The sequence below is a fragment of the Mustelus asterias genome, unplaced genomic scaffold (assembly GCF_964213995.1).
Source record: "Mustelus asterias unplaced genomic scaffold, sMusAst1.hap1.1 HAP1_SCAFFOLD_925, whole genome shotgun sequence".
Taxonomy (NCBI): domain Eukaryota; kingdom Metazoa; phylum Chordata; class Chondrichthyes; order Carcharhiniformes; family Triakidae; genus Mustelus; species Mustelus asterias.
In genome coordinates, this window is record NW_027590871.1 from 71,152 (window position 1) to 83,252 (window position 12,101).

General features: G+C 52.5%; 5 non-coding genes across 5 annotated transcripts; 4 read left to right on the forward strand and 1 right to left on the reverse strand.

Annotated features, from left to right (window-relative positions):
- Positions 1-378: 378 nt before the first annotated feature.
- trnav-cac (transfer RNA valine (anticodon CAC)) lies at positions 379-451 on the forward strand. Its single transcript has one exon. It is a non-coding gene; the product is annotated as a tRNA-Val (tRNA).
- Positions 452-2,588: 2,137 nt separating this feature from the next.
- Positions 2,589-2,661, forward strand: trnak-cuu (transfer RNA lysine (anticodon CUU)). The gene has a single exon. It is a non-coding gene; the product is annotated as a tRNA-Lys (tRNA).
- A 599-nt stretch (positions 2,662-3,260) lies between these two features.
- trnal-cag (transfer RNA leucine (anticodon CAG)) lies at positions 3,261-3,343 on the reverse strand. The gene has a single exon. It is a non-coding gene; the product is annotated as a tRNA-Leu (tRNA).
- A 3,216-nt stretch (positions 3,344-6,559) lies between these two features.
- On the forward strand, positions 6,560-6,632 carry trnav-cac (transfer RNA valine (anticodon CAC)). The gene has a single exon. It is a non-coding gene; the product is annotated as a tRNA-Val (tRNA).
- Positions 6,633-8,806: 2,174 nt separating this feature from the next.
- Positions 8,807-8,879, forward strand: trnav-cac (transfer RNA valine (anticodon CAC)). The gene has a single exon. It is a non-coding gene; the product is annotated as a tRNA-Val (tRNA).
- The last annotated feature ends 3,222 nt before the right edge of the window (positions 8,880-12,101 follow it).

A 12,101-nucleotide genomic window follows, 5' to 3' on the forward strand; every position in this document is an offset into this window, starting at 1 on the left:
GTACAACACCAACTTCTCACCTCTAACGCCTGACCCTCTTCTCCCCAGCCCCTAAACGCTAACCCTTGACACTCCCTGCCCTACCCCCCCCCCCCCCCGTGTGTGGGAGAATGAAAGCGATTCTGACTGAGGGAGAGCAGTGAGAGCCGGAGGATTTATTGTGTGGTTGGCGTGTGGGTGAAGCGTTCCTCGCCTCCGACCTTTGCAGCCTGTATTTTAGGAGACTTAATTAAAATGTCGCTGTGCTGTCGGGAGCAGGAATGTGGGGCAGGTTCAGTGAAACCTTCCAGGATTCATTCCGAGCGGGGCTTTGCCTGAGAGACAAAGAGAAACATTTACAGACAGAAGGAGTTGTAAAGATGTGTCAGAGCTGTCTGAGTTCCCATAGTGTAGTGGTTATCACGTTCGCCTCACACGCGAAAGGTCCCCGGTTCGATCCTGGGTGGGAACATTATGTGACAAGATTCTTATCCTCACTCAAATCACCCCCGTAAATGTCATCCTGCTGTTTTGCTGCCATGACAACCGGCTCTTCAATCCGGTTTCCCGTGTGGAATGAGATCAGGAGCGAGAGGGCACGGCGCACAAACCACAAGAATAACATCCGCATGAGAACAAGGCTGGATTGTGGAGCCAGCTTAGCTCAACCGGAGGAAGAGACTCGAGGAGCGGGGAGAAGAGAAATTGAGGCCCAGGCTTTTGGGGGCCTATCCCTTACCCCAGGAGGCAGCTGGAGAGGACTGGGAGCAGGAGCCCCCAGGCTCCAGGCCTATCACTTTCCTTGTACAGTTGCGGCAACAACTCTTTCCCGAAGAACAAAAGAAATGGGATCAGGAGTAGGCCATCCAGCCCCTCAAGCCTGCTCCGCCATTCAACAAGATCATGGCTGATCTGATAGTGGGTTCAGTTCCTTTACTTTTACACTCCGGCCTCCCCTCGGAATAAAAGCCGGCGTTCCGTTCGCTCTGGGACCGCGGGGGAGAGCTCGGGTTCAAAAATAAGTGAGGGAAAAGCTGCTGGGGCCATCCCGGCCAAGCCGTGAGCTGTTTGGATGGTGAGTATCGCAGCCGCGTTCCCGCTTCTCGGGAGTTGGAGACTGAGTGGAAGCAGCTGAGGGTTTAACAAGGTCAACACTATTGAGCCAAGTCTTCAGGCCGCGTTTATTGCGGGGATTCAGTTGCGATCAGCGCTCGGATGGGACGCAGCGTCTGGGGGGAGACACCGGTTTAGCCCCGCGGACAAATTATTATCTCCGAATCACTGCTCTGTCACCCAAACCATCGTAAGAAGTTTAACAACACCAGGTAACACCTGAGTTCGATTCCCGGCTCGGGTCACTGTCTGTGTGGAGTTTGCACATTCTCCTCGTGTCTGCGTGGGTTTCCTCCGGGTGCTCCGGTTTCCTCCCACAGTCCAAAGATGTGCGGGTTAGGTTGATTGGCCAGGTTAAAAATTGCCCCTTAGAGTCCTGGGATGTGTAGGTTAGAGGGATTAGCGGGTAAAATATGTGGGGGTAGGGCCTGGGTGGGATTGTGGTCGGTGCAGACTCGATGGGCCGAATGGCCTCCTTCTGCACTGTAGGGTTTCTATGTTTCTATGTTTCTAGGTTAAAGTCCAACAGGTTTATTTGGTAGCAAAAGCCACATGCTTTCGGAGCCTTAAGCTCCTTCTTCAGGTGAGTGGGAATTCTGTTCAGGGCATATAAAGACACAATCTCAATTTACACAATAATGGTTGGAATGCGAATACTTACAGCTAATCAAGTCTTTTAAGATACAAACAATGTGAGTGGACAGAGCATTAAGACAGGTTAAAGAGATGTGTATTGTCTGCAGACAGGACAGCCAGTGAGATTCTGCAGGTCCAGGCAAGCTGTAGGGATTACAGACAGTGTGACATGAACCCAATATCCCGGTTGAGGCTGTCCTCATGTGTGCGAAACTTGGCTATCAGTTTTGGATGTGGAGATGCCGGCGTTGGACTGGGGTAAACACAGTAAGGAGTTTAACAACACCAGGTTAAAGTCCAACAAAAGTCCCCTTAAGCCCCTTAAGGCTCCGAAAGCTTGTGTGGCTTTTGGTACCAAATAAACCTGTTGGACTTTAACCTGGTGTTGTTAAACTTCTTACTGTATCAGTCTCTGCTCAGCGACTCTGCGCTGTCGTGTGTCGCGAAGGCCGCCTTGGAGAACGCTTACCCGAAGATCAGAGGCCGAATGCCCGTGACCGCTTAATGCTCTCTCCACTCACATTGTTTGTATCTTAAAGACTTGATTAGTTGTAAGTATTTGCATTCCAACCATTATTCATGTAAATTGAGTCTGTGTCTTTATAAGCTCTGTTTGTGAACAGAATTCCCACTCACCTGAAGAAGGAGCTTAAGGCTCCGAAAGCTTGTGTGGCTTTTGATACCAAATAAACCTGTTGGACTTTAACCTGGTGTTGTTAAACTTCTTACTGTGTTTACCCCAGTCCAACGCCGGCATCTCCACATCATGACCCCAAACCATCGACAGATACCACCCTGGGGTGGGGGGCAAATCAAACAGTCTGGGCGCCCGAAGTGACAGGAACAAGCAGCCCTGTCCAGCCCGGCGAGCTCAGTTGGTAGAGCGTGAGACTCTTAATCTCAGGGTCGTGGGTTCAAGTCCCACGTTGGGCGAATGTTTCCCTTTTTGTTTAAACACTCGTGCGGCCGCCCAGATCTGAATCCCCCTGACGGTGAACCGCACTGACACCACATTCCCCACTCTCTCCAAAGCTGTCGCCAATTTCACACCGCACTCTGAGACACTCACTCCCCGCAAACTCGCACACACACAGCGAGCACCTCAACCCGTGCGGGAAATAAACCATCCAACTCTCTCCCTCGCTCACCATTCCTTCCATTCCGCAGAAGAAGGTTATCCGGGGAATCAAACCCATCGGAACAAGCGTGGATTTTCCGGGCTAGATTCCGATGGGGGAACGATTGAATAAAATTACTCCATCCGCTCTCTCCCTCACGGACAATTCCTTTCATTCTGTGACTCTGTCAGAACTGGACAATTGGCTCTTCCATCGAGACTGTCGACCGCATCTTCCCAATGTAGAACCAGAAGCCAGGCGTTCAAATACACAAATATCAGTGCTCGGAGGGATGGAGCAAATTCCGCTGCGTCTGATCCCCAGATCAGAGGGTCGCGGGTTCCAATCAGGTCAGGGTCACTTTTATCGCCAGAGTCAGCGACGTGCCGAGTTATTGGCGAAAAATTCAGTCAATGTCAGGAGTGGGATTCGAACCCACGCCTCCAGAGGAGACTGCGACCTGAACGCAGCGCCTTAGACCGCTCGGCCATCCTGACTGCATCACAGCGTCTTGCTCTCACACTTAGGAAGTGAAAAGTATTGTTTCTTGCGCGCTGAACAAAGCATACACTTCATAGAGTACATAGAGGATAACGATTTGATTTGATTTATTATTGTCACCTGTATTGAGATACAGTGAAAAGTATTGTTACTTTTGCGCTATACAAACAAAGCATACCGTTTATAGAGTACATAGGAGAGAAGGAAAGGAGAGAATGAAGAATATAGTGTTACAGTCATAGCTAGGGTGTCGCGAAAGATCAACTTAATATAAGGTAGGTCCATTCAAAAGTCTGACAGCAGCAGGGAAGAACCTGTTCTTGAGTTGGTTGCTACGTGACCTCTGACGTTTGTATCTATTTCTCGATGGAAGAAGTTGGAAGAGAGAATGTCCGGGGTGTGTGTGGTCCTTGACTATGCTGGCTCTTGATCAAATTGCTCCGTGTTTTCAGACTTTTGACTCCGATTGGCTGCGCTGTTGCCATGGAGGAAACAACGGGGGACTGTAGGTTCCCCAAGTTCCCCGGGTCATTCAGAAAGGCACAAGGTTTGAGCCAGTTCCTTTAGCTTGCAGAGTGCGGGTCCCTGAGGCACTTCCACTGCAGGAGCCATGTTACAATCTCCACAGATTATATTCAATAGGTTGTTAGTGTGGTTAATAGACACCAACACCTCCAGCAGAAGCTAAACTGACCCCCCTCATGGCTGACCTCATTATTGCCACATCTTCGATCTCGCAGTCCTTCTCAATTACGACACTCGCACATCAAAGACAGAAGGCAAACTCAGGCCTGAGGCCTACTTCTGTTCCTTAACAACTCCATGGTTCTTTACAGAGAGGGTCTGATGAATTGGCGGAGTGGTTCCTCGATAAAGTCACGGGGAAACCCTCTGAGAGCTTGGAGCAGTAAATTGAATAGAGTAGAATCCCCAACCGTGCAGAACAAAGCCATTCGGCCCATCAAGACTGAACCAGCAACAATCCCACCCAGTCTGCATCCCCGTAACCCCACGTATTTACCCTGCTAATCTCCTTGACACAAAGGGGCAATTTAGCATGGCCAATCCACCTAACTGGCACATCTTTGGACTCCAAGGGACAATTTAGCAGAGCCAATCCACCTAACCTGCACATCTTTGGACACTAAGGGGCAATTTAGCGTGGCCAATCCACCTAACTGGCACATCTTTGGACTCCAAGGGACAATTTAGCATAGCCAATCCACCTAACCTGCACATCTTTGGACACTAAGTGGCAATTTAGCATGGCCAATCCACCTAACCTGCACATCTTTGGACAGTAATGGGCAATTTAGCATGGTCAATCCACCTGACCCACACATCTTTGGACACTAAGGGGCAACTTAGCATGGCCAATCCACCTAATTTGCACATCTTTGGACACTAAGGGACAATTTAGCATGGCCAATCCACCTAACTTGCACATCTTTGGACAGTAATGGACAATTTAGCATGGTCAATCCACCTAACCCACACATCTTTGGACACTAAGGGGCAACTTAGCATGGCCAATCCACCTAATTTGCACATCTTTGGACACTAAGGGACAATTTAGCATGGCCAATCCACCTAACTTGCACATCTTTGGACAGTAATGGACAATTTAGCATGGCCAATCCACCTAACCCACACATCTTTGGACAGTAATGGGCAATTTAGCATGGTCAATCCACCTGACCCACACATCTTTGGACACTAAGGGGCAACTTAGCATGGCCAATCCACCTAATTTGCACATCTTTGGACACTAAGGGACAATTTAGCATGGCCAATCCACCTAACTTGCACATCTTTGGACAGTAATGGACAATTTAGCATGGCCAATCCACCTAACCCACACATCTTTGGACACTAAGGGGCAACTTAGCATGGCCAATCCACCTAACTTGCACATCTTTGGACACTAAGGGACAATTTAGCATGGTCAATCCACCTAACCCACACATCTTTGGACACTAAGGGGCAACTTAGCGTGGCCAATCCACCTAATTTGCACATCTTTGGACACTAAGGGACAATTTAGCATGGCCAATCCACCTAACTTGCACATCTTTGGACAGTAATGGACAATTTAGCATGGCCAATCCACCTAACCCACACATCTTTGGACAGTAATGGGCAATTTAGCATGGTCAATCCACCTGACCCACACATCTTTGGACACTAAGGGGCAACTTAGCATGGCCAATCCACCTAATTTGCACATCTTTGGACACTAAGGGACAATTTAGCATGGCCAATCCACCTAACTTGCACATCTTTGGACAGTAATGGACAATTTAGCATGGCCAATCCACCTAACCCACACATCTTTGGACACTAAGGGGCAACTTAGCATGGCCAATCCACCTAACTTGCACATCTTTGGACACTAAGGGACAACTTAGCATGGCCAATCCACCTAATCCGCACATCTTTGGAGTAACAGAGGAAATTGGAGCGCCCGGAAGAAACCCAGGAGGACGCGGGGCGAACGTGCAGATGCGGCACAGACAGTAAACCGACGTCAGAATTGAACCCGGGCTCCTGGCGCTGTGAGGCAGCAGTGCTGATTTCATTAACCCCCCTCCCCTCCCCTCCCCTCCCCCGCTCTCACCCGGCCCTAACAACGCTCAGAGCACAAAATAAATTATTCAGCTCTGCACTCTCCCTCACGAACAGTTCCATTCATTCTCCAGAAGAAGGCTGTCTGGATATAAAAGTGATTGAAGCAATGGTAAATAATCCAGGCTAAAATTCTCCAAGTAATAACAGAATAAAATTGCTTCCATTCTGACGAGAAGCTTCTCTATAAGTTTGGATAAGATTCCAGCACAGTTCCTGTCTGTTCCCGGGTGCTGGAAGGATTGGGATTTGCCCCTGTCACAGCCCCGGGGAAGGAAACAATAGTTTTACTGATCGTGTCTGAAGCTGCCACCTTGTGTGGGGGAGAATGAAAGTGATTCTGACTGAGGGAGAGAGGTTAGAGCCGGAGGATTTATTGTGTGGTTGGCGTGTGGTGAAGCGTTCCTCGCCTCTGACCTGTATTTTAGGAGACTTGATTAAAATGTTCCTGTGCTGTCGGGAGCAGGAATGTGCGGCAGGTTCAGTGAAACGTTCCAGGAATCATTCCGAGCGGGGCTTTGCCTGAGAGACAAAGAAACATTTACCGACAGAAGGGGTTGTAAAGAAGCTGTATCAGAGCTGTCTGAGTTCCCATAGTGTAGTGGTTATCACGTTCGCCTCACACGCGAAAGGTCCCCAGTTCGATCCTGGGTGGGAACATTATGTGATAGAATTCTTATCCTCACTCAAATCACCCCCGTAGATGGTCGCGAGGGGGGAGAGAGAGCGGATGAAATAATTTTTTCTCAGATAGCGACCTTCCGCCTCCAGGCCCTGCAGAGGTACCTTTACGTTGAGCCCCCTCCACGATGGTGTGCCATGGCGACGTATTTCTTCCGCCAGTGGCACAGCCTCAATTATGACATGCAGCTCCTGCATATCGAACTGGGGCGTGTTCCGACCGCCCTGCAGGAGTTGCCCGTCTTTTACCAGGACCTCCTCACCGTCTGGAACACGGTCGCCTCGCGACGCAGCTCTCCCCCGTCAGGAGTAGCGGCTCTCGTGCGAGTGCCGCTGCTCAGGAATCCGCTCCTCCAGCCGTATGACTTCAGGTGGCTGGCGGAGAGGAGGGCTGTGGACGCCGGGGCGACCAGAATCGGGGACGTGCTGGATGGCGGAGGGGCGGGCTGGATGAGTCCCCGCGTGCTGGCTGAGCGCGCGGGGACGACCGTCCGGCGCGCGACCAAAGCCATCCTAGACCTTAGGACGGTCGTGCTCGGCCCCGAAACTGCACGCAAACTTGAGACGGCGCAGGCGTGCGGTGGGATCCCGCCCGAGCGTTCCCCTGTTCGGGCGGAATTCCGCATTGGCCCAAAGCCTCAGCCCCCCTCCCCTGGGTGAGGTACCCCACAGCCTGAGCCGCCTCGCGGAAATGCCCTCCGTGCCTTTTTTTACCGCACGGAGGCGTTTCCTGTGCGGGCTGCTGCTGCACACCCTCCACTACCGCCTCCTCGCCTGTCGCCCGGATACACCTTGGCGGGCCTTGTTGCCGCCGGGCGGCGGAGGTCCCCAGTGGAGGTCCCTCTACGGAGGGATCTCCCCCAATTACGTCGGGGACCTGGGGTGGAGGGTGATGCATGCAGCAGTTCCGCACAACCGTAGGGTTCACTGGTTCACGGGCTCCGAAGACTGCCCTTTCTGCGGCCTTGTGGAGTCCGTGGACCACGTCTATGTTGTGTGTCTTAGGCTGCACTCCCTTTATGTTTTCCTGAAGAACCTTTTGTTGATGTTTTGTCTGCACTTCAGTCCCACGCTCCTGATCTACGGACACCCGGTGCGGAGAGGGGAGGGTCGGGATGGCGACCTCCTCGTGAACCTGCTCCTGGGCCTGGCGAAACGCGCCATTTACCGGTCCAGGCAGCGGGCGATCGAGGGGGCCGTCCATCCTGACTGTCTTCCCCTCTACCGCGGCTACGTTCGCGGCCAGGTGTCCCTGGAGAGGGAGCATGCAGTGTCCACGGGCGAGGTTGACGCTTTCCGCGCCCGCTGGGCACCGCAGGGGTTGGGGTGCATTATTGACCCCAATAATCACATTTTAATTTGATGTTTTTAAGTTTCCTTTGTACTTTGATTTCTGTTCGGGCTGTTCCCCCTCCTTTTTGGGGAGCTGCCCCTTTTACTTTGTCCTGATTTAATCTGAGTTTGTTTACTTGGTTTGGTTTCACCTAAAAAGAGGGCAGCAGTGCTGATTTCATTAACCCCCCTCCCCTCCCCTCCCCCGCTCTTACCCGGCCCTAACAACGCTCAGAGCACAAAATAAAGTATTCAACTCTGCACTCTCCCTCACGAACAGTTCCATTCATTTTCCAGAAGAAGGCTGTCTGGATATAAAAGTGATTGAAGCAATGGTAAATAATCCAGGCTAAAATTCCTCCAAGTAATAACAGAATAAAATTGCTTCCATTTTGATGAGAAGCTTCTCTATAAGTTTGGATAAGATTCCAGCACAGTTCCTGTCTGTTCCCGGGTGCTGGAAGGATTGGGATTTGCCCCTGTCACAGCCCCGGGGAAGGAAACAATAGTTTTACTGATCGTGTCTGAAGCTGCCACCTTGTGTGGGAGAATGAAAGCGATTCTGACTGAGGGAGAGAGGTTAGCGCCGGAGGATTTATTGTGTGGTTGGCGTGTGGGTGAAGCGTTCCTCGCCTCTGACCTTTGCAGCCTGTATTTTCGGAGACTTGATTAAAATGTTGCTGTGCTGTCGGGAGCAGGAATGTGCGGCTGGTTCAGTGAAACGTTCCAGGAATCATTCCGAGCGGGGCTTTGCCTGAGAGACAAAGAGAAACATTTACCGACAGAAGGGGTTGTAAAGAAGATGTGTTAGAGCTGTCTGAGTTCCCATAGTGTAGCGGTTATCACGTTCGCCTCACACGCGAAAGGTCCCCAGTTCGATCCTGGGTGGGAACATAATGTGATAGAATTCTTATCCTCACTCAAATCACCCCCGTAGATGGTCGCGAGGGGGGAGAGAGAGCGGATGGAATAATTTTTTCTCAGATAGCGACCTTCCGTCTCCAGGCCCTGCAGAGGTACCTTTACGTTGAGCCCCCTCCACAGTGGTGTGCCATGGCGACGTATTTCTTCCGCCAGTGGCACAGCCTCAATTATGACATGCAGCTCCTGCATATCGAACTGGGGCGTGTTCCGACCGCCCTGCAGGAGTTGCCCGTCTTTTACCAGGACCTCCTCACCGTCTGGAACACGGTCGCCTCGCGACGCAGCTCTCCCCCGTCAGGAGTAGCGGCTCTCGTGCGAGTGCCGCTGCTCAGGAATCCGCTCCTCCAGCCGTATGACTTCAGGTGGCTGGCGGAGAAGAGGGCTGTGGACGCCGGGGTGACCAGAATCGGGGACGTGCTGGATGGCGGAGGGGCGGGCTGGATGAGTCCCCGCGTGCTGGCTGAGCGCGCGGGGACGACCGTCCGGCGCGCGACCAAAGCCATCCTAGACCTTAGGACGGTCGTGCTCGGCCCCGAAACTGCACGCAAACTTGAGACGGCGCAGGCGTGCGGTGGGATCCCGCCCGAGCGTTCCCCTGTTCGGGCGGAATTCCACATTGGCCCAAAGCCTCAGCCCCCCTCCCCTGGGTGAGGTGCCCCACAGCCTGAGCCGCCTCGCGGAAATGCCCTCCGTGCCTTTTTCTACCGCGCGGAGGCGTTTCCTGTGCGGGCTGCTGCTGCACACCTTCCACTACCGCCTCCTCGCCTGTCGCCCGGATACACCTTGGCGGGCCTTGTTGCCGCCGGGCGGCGGAGGTCCCCAGTGGAGGTCCCTCTACGGAGGGATCTCCCCCAATTACGTCGGGGACCTGGGGTGGAGGGTGATGCATGCAGCAGTTCCGCACAACCGTAGGGTTCACTGGTTCACGGGCTCCGAAGACTGCCCTTTCTGCGGCCTTGTGGAGTCCGTGGACCATGTCTATGTTGTGTGTCTTAGGCTGCACTCCCTTTATGTTTTCCTGAAGAACCTTTTGTTGATGTTTTGACTGCACTTCAGTCCCACGCTCCTGATCTACGGACACCCGGTGCGGAGAGGGGAGGGTCGGGATGGCGACCTCCTCGTGAACCTGCTCCTGGGCCTGGCGAAACGCGCCATTTACCGGTCCAGGCTGCGGGCGATCGAGGGGGCCGTCCATCCTGACTGTCTTCCCCTCTACCGCGGCTACGTTCGCGGCCAGGTGTCCCTGGAGAGGGAGCGTGCGGTGTCCACGGGCGAGGTTGACGCTTTCCGCGCCCGCTGGGCACCGCAGGGGTTGGGGTGCATTATTGACCCCAATAATCACATTTTAATTTGATGTTTTTAAGTTTCCTTTGTACTTTGATTTCTGTTCGGGCTGTTCCCCCTCCTTTTTGGGGAGCTGCCCCTTTTACTTTGTCCTGATTTAATCTGAGTTTGTTTACTTGGTTTGGTTTGACCTAAAAAGAGGGCAGCAGTGCTGATTTCATTAACCCCCCTCCCCTCCCCTCCCCTCCCCCGCTCTCACCCGGCCCTAACAACGCTCAGAGCACAAAATAAAGTATTCAACTCTGCACTCTCCCTCACGAACAGTTCCATTCATTCTCCAGAAGAAGGCTGTCTGGATATAAAAGTGATTGAAGCAATGGTAAATAATCCAGGCTAAAATTCCTCCAAGTAATAACAGAATAAAATTGCTTCCATTTTGATGAGAAGCTTCTCGATAAGCTTGGATAAGATTCCAGCACAGTTCCTGTCTGTTCCCGGGTGCTGGAAGGATTGGGATTTGCCCCTGTCACAGCCCCGGGGAAGGAAACAATAGTTTTACTGATCGTGTCTGAAGCTGCCACCTTGTGTGGGAGAATGAAAGCGATTCTGACTGAGGGAGAGAGGTTAGCGCCGGAGGATTTATTGTGTGGTTGGCGTGTGGGTGAAGCGTTCCTCGCCTCTGACCTTTGCAGCCTGTATTTTCGGAGACTTGATTAAAATGTTGCTGTGCTGTCGGGAGCAGGAATGTGCGGCTGGTTCAGTGAAACGTTCCAGGAATCATTCCGAGCGGGGCTTTGCCTGAGAGACAAAGAGAAACATTTACCGACAGGCGGCACGGTAGCACAGTGGTTAGCACTGCTGCTTCACAGCTCCAGGGTCCCGGGTTTGATTCCCAGCTCGGGTCACTGTCTGTGTGGAGTTTGCACATTCTCCTCGTGTCTGCCTGGGTTTCCTGCGGGTGCTCCGGTTTCCTCCCACAGTCCAAAGATGTGCGGGTTAGGTTGATTGGCCAGGTTTTAAAATTGTCCCTGAGATGTGTGGATTAGTGGGTAAATATGTGGGTTGGGCCTGGGTGGGATTGTGGTCGGTGCAGACTCGATGGGCCGAATGGCCTCCTTCTGCACTGTAGGGTTTGAATGATTCTAGAAGGGGTTGTAAAGAAGATGTGTCAGCTGTCTGTAGCGGTTATCACGTTCGCCTCACACGCGAAAGGTCCCCAGTTCGATCCTGGGTGGGAACATAATGTGATAGAATTCTTACCCTGACTCAAATCGCCCCCGTAGATGTTCGTGAGGGGGAGAGAGAGCGGATGAAATAATTTTGCTGAATCTTGTGGTGTGAAATTGGCGACAGCTTTGGAGAGAGTGGGGAATGTGGTGTCAGTGCGGTTCACCGTCAGGGGGATTCAGATCTGGGCGGCCGCACGAGTGTTTAAACAAAAAGGGAAACATTCGCCCAACGTGGGGCTTGAACCCTGAGATTAAGAGTCTCACGCTCTACCGACTGAGCGAGCCGGGCTGGACAGGGCTGCTTGTCCCTGTCACTTAGGGCGGACAGACTGTTTGATTTGCCCCCCACCCCAGGGTGGTATCTGTCGATGGTTTGGGTGACAGAGCAGTGAATCGGAGATAATAATTTGTCCGCGGGGCTAAACCGGTGTCTCCCCCCCAGACGCTGCGTCCCATCCGAGCGCTGATCGCAACTGAATCCCCGCAATAAACGCGGCCTGAAGACTTGTCTCAATAGTGTTGACCTTGTTAAACTCTCAGCTGCTTCCACTCAGTCTCCAACTCCCGGGAAGGGGGAACGCGGCTGCGATACTCACCATCCAAACAGCTCACGGCTTTCCCGGGATGTCACCGGCAGCTTTTACAACCACAAAGGTTCGTGAACGAAGCCCAGTCCCAT